General features: G+C 31.6%; 1 protein-coding gene and 1 long non-coding RNA gene across 6 annotated transcripts in view; one reads left to right on the plus strand and one right to left on the minus strand.

The window, feature by feature from the left end:
* The window catches only part of NOVA1 (NOVA alternative splicing regulator 1), a 142,246-nt gene that overhangs the window by 84,296 nt on the left and 43,352 nt on the right, over positions 1 to 14,598 (minus strand). For 2 of the 4 annotated variants that reach the window (XM_072962877.1, XM_072962876.1), the window contains one exon: positions 10,484 to 10,585. The exons of the other annotated variants lie outside the window; for them this stretch is intronic. The gene's annotated coding sequence lies outside the window, so the exon portion shown is untranslated. The remainder of the gene's footprint in view (positions 1 to 10,483; positions 10,586 to 14,598) is intronic. 4 annotated transcript variants of the gene reach the window in all.
* Positions 1 to 14,598, plus strand: part of LOC140696872 (uncharacterized) — a 44,776-nt gene that overhangs the window by 10,583 nt on the left and 19,595 nt on the right. The window lies entirely within an intron of this gene.

The following is a 14,598-nucleotide window of genomic DNA, read 5'->3' on the forward strand; positions in this document are numbered from 1 at the left end:
TCACATGCAAAAGCCATGAGGCAAGACAAAGATAAGCTTGTTCGAGAAGTGGCTGAAATGTCTTAAGCATAAAGGGCAGTGGGGAGCCTAACATTAGATGTAATCAAGAAATCTCCAGGCCAAATCATGCTGGAACTTTTAAATCATCATACGAGGTTAATATGGCCTTTCAAAACAACAAGGAAAATCTCAATATCTGCAAATAAACAAGGCTAGAAACAATTCATGACAAAAAATACAACTGATCAATGAATACACACATTAAAACTTCAATCTAGCTAATAATCAAAGATAAGCCATCATAAATCATTATTTGTATACAATTACAGTGAGGTAAGGACATGACAAAAGATTGTTATTTATGCTAGCAAAAAATGAGCAAAAACTAATAAAAAATAGAGGTATAATTTTAATCAATTATGGTACATTTTTGCTATGGAAAAGCGTATATTCATCAAATTATACCTTCAAAGAATATTTAATGTTTAATTATGTCTGATACTGTTGACTACAACATTTCTAATCCATTCACAAATTCTAACAGTGCTCCTCCAAAACATCCTACTTCTCATCATTTCTACTGCAAAAGGCCCTTGGCCACCATAATTTCTGAGACTACTGCATAACTTCCTAATAATTACCTCTGTCTAACTCCTCACCTTTTTCCTTGTTAACCTTCTATATACCAGGAAGAGTGATTTCCTCAGTGCTAATCGTAACATTCAAGTGCCCAGTATCCTCACATTTTAACAATAATAAAATTCTAACTTCTTACTGTGGCCCACTTGATCTGGCCCCTGTGCTATCTCAAAGACCTCTCTTTCTGCCACACTCTCTCCCTAACAATGTTCAACACACACAGCATTTTTCTCCATTGTTTGAACCTGTCAAACTCATTCAGATCCAAAGATGTTCATCCTTGCTATTCCTGAAACCTGGAATGTGATTTTCTTCCTCCTAATCATTTGGAACTCAACTTAAATGTCCCTTCTTTGAAGGGGTTTCCTCTAGCTATCCTAGCTAAAGCATATTCCTCCTCAACGCTTTTTATCACATGCACTAATTTCCTTCATAGTACGTATGCCTCTATAAAATCATATATTTACTTGTTGTTATACATCTTCCTCTTCACTTACAAGAATATAAGCTCCATTGAAGCAGAGACTTTCTATATTCCCAGTATTCAGAACAGTGTGTACAGCACAGTTGTATTACTGAGTGAATGAATGAATGAAGAATGTGAGAATATTATATAAATAACAGACTGTTAACAATATTAAATTTATTAAGTGACACACAGACCATCAATAGGTATCATATAACACATAGGATATTAAAAAAATATGCCAACATTAATATAAATATGGGAAAATGTGGAAAAATCATAAAACATAATAGGCTTAAAATTTTTTATATAAGCCAAATTAAAATTAAACTGACTTGAAAATGTAGTATTTCCAAAGAAATAACTAAGACATTGAAATAATGAAAAAGTGAATTTATAAAATTAAGAGCTCATATGTATGTGTAAATGTATAGAGACATGATAGAAAGATGTAGATAAAGATAGACACACATTCTACTAAAAGAAAGGAATGAAAAGAAAATAGGATTATACTAATCAAAATAATCAAAATTACAGACTGAAAAGAATACTGAGAACATTTAAAAGATCATTGTATTTATGTAAAACACTAACAAACATTCATTCAAATAATGTTCTGAAACACTAAAAAACCAGAATAAGCCCATATTCAATCTGATCTGAAATGATAGCACCTTCACAACAAAAATTTTCAAAAACCAGTGATTATCTTCAAAGACTATAAGAGGAAGAGGCAAAGGAGAAAAATAAGCTATCTCTCAAGTTTTAGCAAAAGAAACACTAAAAGAGTCTACAGCAGAGTTACTCTTCTTAGGAGGCTACTGTATCTTAGTAGGATAAATCAGATCCACAGTGGGACTGGTGGTTGGGTTGAAGACTTTTGCAGCATTTCAAAAGAACTTTGCTTCCCATTTGTATTATACATCTCTAAAAGAGCTAGAAAGGGACTAATGCAAAAAGAGAACTACCCAATTAGGTGCCTTCTGCTAAAATTATTTCCTCAAAATGGCATGTAACTGCATATAAAATAGGATCAAATTTAAAAAGACTGAATTCAGTGTATAAGTTATAACAGGAGCCTATAAACTAGCATATACACCAGCCAGGAAAATTCGTTATCATATAATTAGTACCAAGCAAAGTGTTCTCAATAGATTACTGCTCAGAATTCATTTAAGGTACTTTCCTGGTAGTGTTAACACTAATAGGAATATCACGTACTTGGAATAATGTGTCACTGAGCTGTGTATTAGCAATCCATTCAGTATTTTTAGGAGTTAAATACAGGAATCAACTATCTCACAATTAACTGAGTGAACTTAGAAATGATTTACTTAGGCCATTCTCCATGGAAAGCACAAAGGTGAATAATACGTGGTTCCTACCCGCAAGGAAAATGTAACATAAAAACAAAGACAAAAGTAGCACACAAATCTTAGTTAAGTGTTAAGTAATGAACTAGAGTTTTATCAATAAATATAGAATGAAGCATACTGATTCAAGACATCTTAAAAACAAAACAATTAGAATCTGGAAATAAATAGAATGATATTCAAATCAAAGGATGGAAGAGATTGATAATGAGTCACAGGTTTATGGTGAAGCCATAGGAAGAATCATTGAGGTTGGAAGGCAGAATGAGGATGGAGACTAAAGATTTGGTTTGGTTTCAGACATGCTGAATCTGTTATAACCTGCAGCACAGGGAAAAATCTGGACTTAGAATTTCAGAGAGAAGAATAAACAATAAATATCAATTAATGGCCAATTTCCCTATTATTTACACTTACATCCATAACATGAATAAGCTATTTTACATGGGAGCACTATCTAAGATTATGTATAAAATAAACAAGTAGGTTTCCGATGAATTTTAGAGTACATATAGTTGATTTACAATGTAGTGTTAAGTTTCTGGTGTACAGCATAGTTAGAATTTAATTTTTAACATTTTACTTGACCCACTAAAAGAGAGATTCTAAAGTTCTATACAATATCACAATTAAAAAATAGAGCCATTTAAAAGGAAAAACATAAAATAACAAGTATCTAAAAGAGAAGTATATTTCAGATAGTATATTTGGAAAAATTATATTTTTAACTATTAATTTTCCTATTTGATAACTGGTGGCTATACATACCAGATGCTTCCTAAAAAATCCCCTGGATTTTAGCTTTCCCAAGTATGCTTACAAAAACTTGGAAAAACAGAACTTTGTTCTAATATTAAATTTCTATCATAAAGCAATATTCACCTTAAACTAAGTGAAAATTACAAGAAGAATTAGTTTTACTAATTTTGTAAAGTAAATAGAATGTTGAATTACTGCAATGGTTGGGGAAAGGGTAAGCTAGCAGGAAAAAGTGGTTTCTTGATACCTAAAACTGAGACTCACTTGGTCATACTTTATAGTTTGTTCTTTCCTATGAAAACACAGATGAAAAATTCTATTGGTATAAGAATTAAGACTTCATACAAGTGATTGTATCTATTACAATTTTTTGCATCTATACTGCTTGAAATTCAACTGATCCTGAGATCTGTCATATTTACCATTTCACCTAACATCAAGTTCAAGATGTTTATTCACTAAGATTTGTAAACTAGTAAGTGTTAATTGATAAAAATCATAAATTAAATATTAAAATGTCATGAGTTATACTGCTGAAAATTAGTAAATTAGGTAAAAAAAATCTTTCTTTGAAACTTTATATGAGACAGTCCATATTTAACAGTAATGTGGAAATAAGGAGCAAAAAATTACTAGGATATTTTACTGAAAATTGATTTATCTATCTCAAGCTTTACTGATCTGATTTGAAGAGAAAACACTTTTTTTTTTCCTATTTTACTTCTCAGTATATTGTCTATACTCATTTGGAACTTTCCAGAAAAAAGTTTTAAACATAAAAGTAATTTTAAAATTATCTCTACTTACAATGCATTTTGACTTCATAATTACCTAATTATCATATATTTGCCTGAGTATACATATTAAAGAAGCCTACTTTTAGCTACATTTCAGCAATAAAGACTGTATTAAATTATTCTGTTGAGGAATGGCAGAAATTTAATGCTACATTCCAAATTAAGTTAACTTTTGTTAACCAGCCAAAATAACAACAGAATAAAGAACAATTGAAATTAGCACTTTTCTCCCAACAAATAAAACTTTAATTTAATTTTGTTATAGGAATACTATTCTCTCGGAAGCTATGTCCTTGGTGACCAACAGCTTGATTTTTCACCATATCTGACCATATTTAGTGAAATAATCTGAAATCTTGAAGAATTTGAAAAAAATCCTATACTAGAAAGAAACTATATATTTTTTTTACACTTGATCTTAGCCAAAAGTCGGAGAAGCAATTATATGTATTTTTTAAACTTTCAATTTGAACATTATTGGAATACCCAGTTTTCCTTATTTAGTCATTGTTGACTTCATCAACTGTAATAAAATAATGAAGAAAAATACAGTAATGTAAGGAAAATGAAAGAAAATCAACTGAGCCAAAACAGAACTAAAACCTAAAATGAACTTGCCCACTAATGAATGAAGGGCAATACCAATGGGTTAAAAAAAAAATCAGAGGCATAAAAAGTAATTTTTGCACTCTCAAATATTTTTGGATTAAGGATGCAAAGAAATAAGAATAAAGTATTAATTATTCAACAATAATTTTATAAACCTCAATCTCAGTGTTCAGAAAAGATTCATTAATTCAGCAAATAACGTACTGCACACACAACAGAGAAGAGCAGTAAGGGATTCACCAATAAATAAATCAGTGGCTGTCTCAAAAATGCTCACAATCTAGTCAGGAAGACAGACATATTTATAAGTAATACAATAACACGTTAAACAATGTATTAGTGAGAACACAGAACACACTAGAAAAAAGTATTTATTCCAACTGCCAAGACCAATAAGACTTCACCTAAACCAGGCATCAAAGACTGAATAGGATTTCACCAGGTGGAAAAGGTATGTAGGACATTCCAAACTCACAGAATAGCCTAAGACAAGGCATAGAAATATAAAAATGGGTGAACATTCATAGATATGCCAGCTGCCTATTATGGCCTCAGTGTAGGTGATATAATAGGATACAAAAATGGGAATTTTCCTCATTTTTCAGTTTTAGCTAAGGACCCAAAGATAAGAACAACAGGTTCCAAGTACTAGAACTGAGGTGACAGATCATCTGTGCAACAGTGGGAAAGACTGTGGCCATAAACTACTGAAACATCCTTTAGAATATCATTCACATTTTTTTTTAAAAAAGCATCTATTGGAGGAGGGGAATTTATAAATTGAGGAAGAAATTGAACAAGTGATTCACTCATAGTTTGGCCTATATCCTTTAGAGTATTGGAAACTTGAGGAATGGTACAGGAACTAGACTTAGGTCTAAAAAAAATCTAAAGGCAAGAGGGCAAGATGCCTTAGAAATGACCAAGAGTTCCAATCCAAAGTTTGTAAAGAAATACATTTTTTTTTATAGGACAGATAAGGATCCCTGGGAAAGGAACTAGCGCTGATCCACTTTTAAAGGAATTCTACCCAGAGGACTACAAAAGGAACAAGATAACCCCAGAACAAAGAGGCTGGAGGTAAACCAGGAAGTCAGAGACTAAGGAGGGTAATGAAAAGATGACAAATAAAGGAAGTATCAAATTACAATTGGGTTATTCCCAGACAGTAGGAATTTTCGATAAACAAACAAACAAACAAACAAAAAAAAACAAGAAGAAACAAAAGCAAGAGAAAGAATCCATTCAGATTCCCAACATACCATTACTACCAATTAGTTCTTCTCTATTTCTAATCTCAAAACTTTGGAAGACCCAGGAGCAGCACAGTGAGTAGGGAGGAAAACTAAGGCAAAAGAAATTCATACATAAGTCTACTAGTTGACATGTTCTGTTCCATTCCCTGCTCAGATTTTTAAGTCTCTTTTAAGAAGATTCACATAAGGGAGAAATTTTACATTGGATGAGAGTTTGGAATTTTAATTTCTTAGCCTGTTTTTTAATTACCTGAAAATTAAGTCTATTTTGCAATGTTAGAAGTGAGGAAAGAAGGAATGAAAGAGGAAAAACAAAACACGAGAGAGAGGAAAGAAAAGCAAGAGGAAGAGAAAAAGGAAGAGCAAGAGTAAAGCAGAGAAAAGATAAAGCCACTTGAACGGCATTTATTAAGAGACAGAATAAACTAATATTCAGAATGGGATTTTAGGTACAGTGACAAGAAAGAATAAAGTAACTTTCTTCTCGCACCCTGGTGAGTCCATCTCTTTTAAAATACCCATTTAGAGTGGTAAATGAGGGCCAAAGTAGCCATGATTAAAAGGCCACAATTTTGATTTGATTATAATGAAGTCTGAAATCTATTGTATAAATATAGAAGAATTAAAGTTATTTTTTAAAGGAGTACAAATCGTATAATCATATATTACATAATTATATATATAATACACATATATTATATACATAGTGAATTTGTTTAGGGAGAACTTACATCTATTTATAAAATGTTCACTTAAGTCCTGAGTTGCGGAACCTCCGTGAAGTACTGGGGAAAAGAAGTTAAAGGCTGACTCCACTCTCAGTGAGTTTACAGAGGAAACAGACAAGTGCAAAGGCAGTTACACGACAGGTGAGAACTGCTAGAACAAGAATAAGCAAAGCCTACAGGATCACATGGAAGGATCATCTAACAAAATTATAAGGAATGAAGAAGTACGGAACCTCTCAGTTAAGGAGATACAAAAGTGAGGCCTGAAGGATATGGTTGAGTTACAACAGATAATTGTAGCCTAGGGATAAAGAAGTATGTGAGTAGTTGGAAAGAATATTGCAGGCAGACAAGCCCAAAGAAAGCAAGACATATAATGGGAACTGCAAAAATTCAGTATCATCAATCAACCAATCAATGCAGGCAATTTGCAAGGAAGGGAATGAAGTTGAAGACACAAGGAAGAGCCAGATCACATACATAGACAGGGAATTTTGATTTTATCATTAAGAACAATGGAGGCCACTGAAAGGTTTTAGTAACATTCTTTTTCATACACTGCATATCTAAGTATATGCTAAGCACTCTTTCACATGTTTTATTGTTTTTCCCTCACAACAACCCTGTGAGGTAGGTTCCCAATTAACATATTTTAAAAAGCCTTAAATTTAACCAATTTACACTTGATTAAATAGCTATGAAGTGGCAATCAGGATTCCAACAATGCCTCAGAAAATACATTAGGAAGATGATACACAGACACACACACACATACACACACACAGATTTTACCCACAACACATAGAAATTTCAGAGTTAAAGGAAAATTTTTAAGTAATAATGCTTGTTAATTCAGTATTAAATATAAAAAGGGATTTGTGTCATCAATAGTTCTTCATGCAAACTCAAATATTTAAAATTTTCAAATAATTCCATTTATATTGAGATATCTGCATATTTCATAAAAAAGGCCAGAATTAATTGATATATAAAATAAGAATGGCAAAAATTGAGATAATTATATAAGTATTTGATCTCCATATATTTGCCTAAGGTTATATGGGAAAAAAAATCTTTTCTCATTTATTTCTGAAATATATAAATTCAAACTGCATAGATTGTTCTATGACTAAAAATTATATTTTGGATAATAGAAAATAGTATCTGATTACTATAGTTTATTAAATGAAGTAACTCAAATATAAACCATTTTATAAAAAGAATTGTTCATCTAATGTTAAATTACAAATCATCTCCCCATTATTCACAGTAGAACATTTGAAAATTTTTCATTTCCCTATATCATCACAGAAATTTGTTCAGACAAATCTAGTAAGGCAAATAACTTTTTAACAATCTGGGATAAATATAAAAATATGTCTCTAATTTAAAAGATAGAGTATGCACTTATAAAACTGAGGAGAGTATTTGAGAATTTTTAAATATATATTGAAACTCTTCAGCTAATCTTAATATTTCTTTTTAAAGCCTCTAATTGAAAGCTAGATGTTGCTATAACATTATTGCTAGAGGTCTAAGTACATATCATTATTTAAAAATTCATATTATCTATACAATTGATTCATTTTTCCTATTTCAAATAGAAAATTACAATGGGAAGATGAAATAATAAGGTTTCATTAAGATTAGTTATTCTTGATCTAGTATTTATTTCTGAATTTCAAAATTATTAAGAGAATATAAATTAAATAATAAGCATGACCACAATTCTGGTCCTATGGAGTATGATGAAGAGCCCTCTCTTGAAAAACAAACAGTTAAATAAAGATATTAGATATCTATAAGATACTTTATGCAATGAGGATAATTTCTAAATAAACTTATATTTCAAATATACAATTTAACTGAAACACCAACCTTATTTTTGATTACACACGTAGAACAAGTTTGTTAAATTCAAATAGTACATGAGTATATTCAATAAAAATGAAAGCTTCCATCTAATTTCCTTTTCCAAATACCATAACAGGGAGTATACTAAAGCATAAGTTTCATATGAGTCTAGTAAATCATTAAACTTCATCATCCACAGATCTAATATATAACAATTAAGTATCCTGAATAACTGAAAAATATATACTCAGATATGTACCACAAGTATAGTTTGTACCTTTTCACCAAAACATAAAAATAATATGTAAAACATATGGTCTATTCTGTCAAATACAATTACTTCAGTTAATAAAATGAATGGGGTTAAGCAATACTTTAATTACACTGTAGAAAATGCAAGGGAACCAATTATAGCTAATCAGTTATTTCATATACTGATAAAATATCCTCTTGCTAGAGATACACAAGTATATTATTATTTCAATTGAAACTATATTCTTGAAAATGTTAACATTTACATCCTTAGTGCTTTGACTATAAAGTGTAGTAGTAAGTCTATGAAAGTTAGGTGGGAAATATCCTTAAAAAATTAGTTTTTTGGTAATATGTAAGTACATTCTGCTCTGAATGTAAGTAAAGCCTAGTTTTTTCTAATTTATTTGATGCTCCCTAATGAGAATCATACTGTATTTATTCTAAAAAAAATTATTTCAAAACAGTGGGGTAACTCCACTACAAAATTAGAGATAGTTAAAAATCTCTGTAGGAAATCAGACCTCCTCTTTTGATTCTAAAATATCATCACTCAGTATTTAATTAATACAAATGATATTCTAATTAGAATGAAATCACTTGCATCAAAATATCCTGATTACATAATATAAGGTACAATTCTGAATATACAGAATTCTACTACTGAGTTGAACAGAAAACACCTAAAGAAAAGGTCTCTAGAAAATAATTTCTTCCACCCACCTCATTTTACAAGTAAACAAATTGTGGCCCAGAGGCTTTTATCTGCTTTCACTGAGAATCTATAGGTATAGAGATGTACACAAATTATCACTTAACTTATGACACAGACTTCAGAGCTACCTAAAATAAATGATGCTATATTTTATATGATTAAGACTTTGTAAAGACTAAGAGACCTAATTTCGTGCCATAGAAATGTCTATAGATGCACACACACACACACAACACACACACAAAGATAACTAGTAAGTCATACTATTGACTAAAAATAGCAAAACAATGAAATATAACAATCCATGTATTGTTTAAAAATAGACAAAGAAGTTCCTAATATTATTTTCCTATCTTATAAGGTATAACCATGCCAAACTACTACAAAAGCAGCATTCTTGTAAAATAGATTTTACAAAAGGAAACAGGAAACTATTAATTAAATGGGAGAGAGGGGCTAAAATACAGTGAAGTGGAAGTTCAAATATACTGTTTCTTCTCTCCCATGCTTTATTTCAGTATGAAAAAAAATTCAAACCCAATGTTTTTAAAAGAAAGAATCAAAATTACTTTCATCATAAACTGGCTTTGTTGCAAGACTTTCACCAAAAGAGTGAAAGTATCAAGATTAAGGCATAAAACGCTGCAAGCAAAGCTAATTAGGGTGTTTCTGGTGAATTATAAGTTTATTTGCTACTTTAAGAACACAGCTCTAAAATCTTACATAGTATAGGTTTGGTTATTTGAAAAATATTTAAAACCAAATTCATTCTCTTAAGTTTCATTAAAGTGAAGTATTTATAAAAGCATTTTAGTTACATTTGCTTTCAGAATAAAATAATTTCCAAGGAGTGTGTCTATTTGTAATTTAATCAGTACCAGTCACAAATTAGATGACCTTAAAATAAAATTTAGAGCCAGGGAGAGCAGCACTAAGTTTAACTGACCTCGATACATTTTTAAATGATGCTTCCCAGTTATCCGTTATTCTTTCTTATGGGTTTTCCAGTCTAGGGCAGGTACACAAGAAACTTACAGTCTATGTAGTACTCCTAGTCAGTTTCACTCTGCAGATGGCACAGTGGAGAAATACCTTCTGTACAGGACCATGTACAATTTCTTCTACAGCTGTCAGCACCTAGGGGAAAGTGCGCTGTTAAACAGTTGCTGCGTTCCACCTCAGAAGTGGCTGCAATTCGGTGGTGGGTGAAGTGACTCCTGTACATATATACAGGGATGAAAAGTACTATAGAAAATGAAAATATTTAACAACAAAAGTGGCTGTTTGAAAACTGCCACAGCAAAGCAGAATACATCATTTGGTCACAAGAGCCCTACACAGATAGCCTACCATTCACTTAAAAATTAAATATTAAGAATGATTGAAGAAAAAAATTGAAAGACAGTTATTCAATTCATAATATAACTAATAAATAAATGTTTAAACATGTTAAAAAATTAAACCTAAACATCACATACTGATTTATAACATTATTTCTACAGTAATTTACCTAAAACCAGGCAAATGTATACAGTAAGATCCTTTACTCTGTTCAGCTAATTTCATACTTTTAAATGACAATTCAAGAGGTAAAAAACAAAACAGGTGAGATATCAAAATTGAAGCAAAAGTAACATGAAAATATCTAAAAAGAACTGTAAGAAAAAACATTCTGAAATACTAAATTACTTCACATTAAACAAAACTTTTATAAAATAACCAGTCCTCAACAACTAGCAATGGTTAAATGATTTTTCGTATAACGGAAGTTTAAAAGTGACCTCATTATAAAGTGACAAATTCTCTTCTTCCAAGTCATGAGTTAGAATCTAAATACAGTCTTCATCCTTAGCCCATATAAACAATGAATTAACCAATTATATAACTTTAGTTCATTAATACAGAAAATTATTACTATATCCTACTTTTACTACAACAATAACATGATATATCTTTAATGGAATCAGGAGATAAAATTAAAAACTTTTTCTCTGAGAAAGATCACTGAACCACTAGGCTGGAATGTGCTATCTTTTTAATCTTCTATCTCTAGGCACAGCTACTATATTTATGCTAATCTGAAGAGGTAACTGTTCACATTATTTCAAAATATCACATTTAGGTTCCTGAAACAGATTGAGGATGCTTTGATGTGAAGCTCAACAGATCTGACCATTAAAAAGTGTCCCATCCATCAAACTTATCTGAATTTCACTTGCCACAACAGAATTTATTTGGGGGAGGGAGGGGGCACATATTCAGTTAAGTTAGAGATAGCTAACATTTTCCTTTCCACTTTCTTAAATTCTTTCTAAAATAAGGCACAGTATAAGTGAATAATATTTCCTCTAAGTGACAGAGGTCTTAAAAGAAGAAAAAAGTACAGAGTTTCCCAGTCTCTTTATTAAAAGAAGACAGAGATCAGGGATTCCCAATCTGGGGCCTCCTCCATATAGAAATTAGGGAATCTAAGAATTCTGCAAAACTGCACACTAAAATAAAGACATATTATACAGGTCCATATGTACATTTTTCTAGGGGAAATGGGCTTTGGTTAGATTCTCAAAAGGTTCTATGACTTTCCCAAAAAAGTTTAAGAAAATACTGATAAATATTTACCCAATTAAATATCCAATTAAATAAGCAGCAGTAATCATTTAAGTTAAATATCTAAATCTGAGCAGCTGTTTCTTTTTACATAAAATGAGTAACAGACACAGGGATGTTCCAACTAAATGAAATAACTCTTAGAAAGCACGTAATACTGACCTATTATCAGTAATAGTAATAATTGTTCAGAAGAGCTATTTCAACTAAAACTTCCTTGTAGGGTCCCACCTTTGTTTACTGTTATATAACTTCATAATATATTACTTTTATTTAGCTGTGTCTTCTACTTTTTTTAGATATGACTTCTAAGAGACCAACATCACAGTCTATACATTCCTGCATTATTTTAGATACAAAAATGGTAAATACAAGTTTTCGAACAGTGCTACATACTCCTCCTTCTATAGTCTACATTTCCCAAGAAGCCTCACTGGTACACTATGACACTGTACTTACTTGGAACAGGTTCAGATATGAGAAACATTTGGCTTCAATTGTTCATATAAAATAACTTCATTTCCTTAATCAATTTCTCCTTCCAAACAAACAAAAAAATCTAAATTTGAAAAATCTATCAAGGCATCCCATTTTCTGAAAAGGTTATGTAAGTAATAGTTTTACTTTCATTTATCATTGTCTCTACTCCTTTCAGTTTAGCTTTCTGAAGGTAAAAGAGACAACAAACATCCATACATACACATCCTTTAAGAATCTTTGAGTTACAACATGTAGTAGTAGCCTTACCTTTAAAATGAATTCACAATATTACAAACAGTATTACAAAATAGTGTTTATAGTGCTCTTCAAGGCTGTGATAACTTTTAAATACTCATCAAAAAATGACAAGTGAACTGTTACCATATATTAAGGATACTCAGTGAAGAACGAAGCTTGCTAATATATTTGAAATAATAACATACAGTGCAACTCTATATAGTTGGTTCCTAATTATTTCAAATGTAAAAAACCTTTTCTAGAGCCTTCTGATGATAGTAGTTATGCTTTATGTATTCACACATTAATATGTAGCAATAAGAACAAAGAGCACAGGCTTTAAGTAAAGGCACAGAAGTAGGAGAGAAGCATATTAAGCACTCAGGGTACCACAATGAAAACGATACGAGTAGAATACAGAGTACACGGAGGGGTCAGCAAGAGGGACAAGAGGTACAGGCCCAGTTGTGCTAAGGAATTCTGGAATATTTTATTCCATAGAGTGGCATTTTGAGAAGCATTCTACAGAAATCATTTTAGCAGCAGCATGGGAGATGAGCTAGAGCTGTCGATGGTTCAACTGCAATAACAACAATGTGAGTATAGAGTTAGGGATAATAAAAGATATTAAAAAAAAACTTTTAAAGTATACTAGAAGGGGAAAATTATAAGACAAGTCAAAGCTACTTCTAAAGTTTGAATATAGAAACTAGCGGTCATTAATTCATTTATTCACTCAACCAAAAAAGAAAAAAAAAACCACACACAAAAACAAACAAAAAAACCCAAAAAAACTGTCTCCTATGGGTCAGGTCCCACTTTAGGCACTGGGTAAAGCACTGAACAAAGGAGCCAATGAGTTGCCCTCTTGAAGATTATATGTTAATGGAAGAGCAAGATAATAACCAATAAATGTATAATAAAATGTATGAAAATGAGTCATGCATAAACCAAAAGAAAAGCAAGGTATGGGAAAAGAATGACAAAGATGCTATTTTAACAGAGCATACAGAGAAAATCCAAGGAAGTAGCATCATATAAACAAAGGATGAATCAGTATGCACCCACGGGCTATTTAGGGTTAAGAACACTGCAGACAGATGGAACAGTAAGAGAAAAGTCCTGAGACAGGAACAAGTGATCAAAATTCTAAGCTGGGATCAGATCATGTAGCGTCTTGTAGGCCATAACATAAGGACTTTGGATTTTTTTTTTAGCTGTTAGAGAAAGCCAATAAAGTATTTTGACTAGGGAAATGATATAACTTGTTTAATCTTTTAAAAAGATCACACCAGCTGCTGTGGTGGAATTGATGGTAGCCAACAAGAATGGAAATATGAGTAGGACTATGATAAACTTTACATAACAGAACATCAGGTGTGACTTTTCCCATTGCCCAGAGACTGGCAATTAGAACTCAAGATGAAGAACAAAGAATCACCAATCAAGTATTTCACACTCAAAAGACAGTCTAAACAAGTGAGAGCCAACTACTCCTCCATAACTGAAACAACTTCACCTTCCGCAGTTCCTCTTTACCTCAGAACTGTATACTCCAGCCTATCTTGAGTGAGTCATCACCAGAGTTTGTTTCACTGACCTAATGTAGTTGGACAGCATTATTTCAAGAGTCGAAATTCAGCATGTGTAGGTCCAGAAGAATGGCAAGAAGGGAAGACTGGTATCTTATCTCTGAGGTGGACTTCTACTTGAGTTCAGGCTCCCTTATCTCCCAGTGCCCACTCCCCTTACCCATGCCTATCTGAGGAGAGGGGAAAAAGGTCACAGTTTGGAAAATGGGGTAGACAGAACTGGAGTCACTATTT

The sequence above is a fragment of the Vicugna pacos genome, chromosome 6, assembly GCF_048564905.1.
Source record: "Vicugna pacos chromosome 6, VicPac4, whole genome shotgun sequence".
Taxonomy (NCBI): Eukaryota; Metazoa; Chordata; class Mammalia; order Artiodactyla; family Camelidae; genus Vicugna; species Vicugna pacos.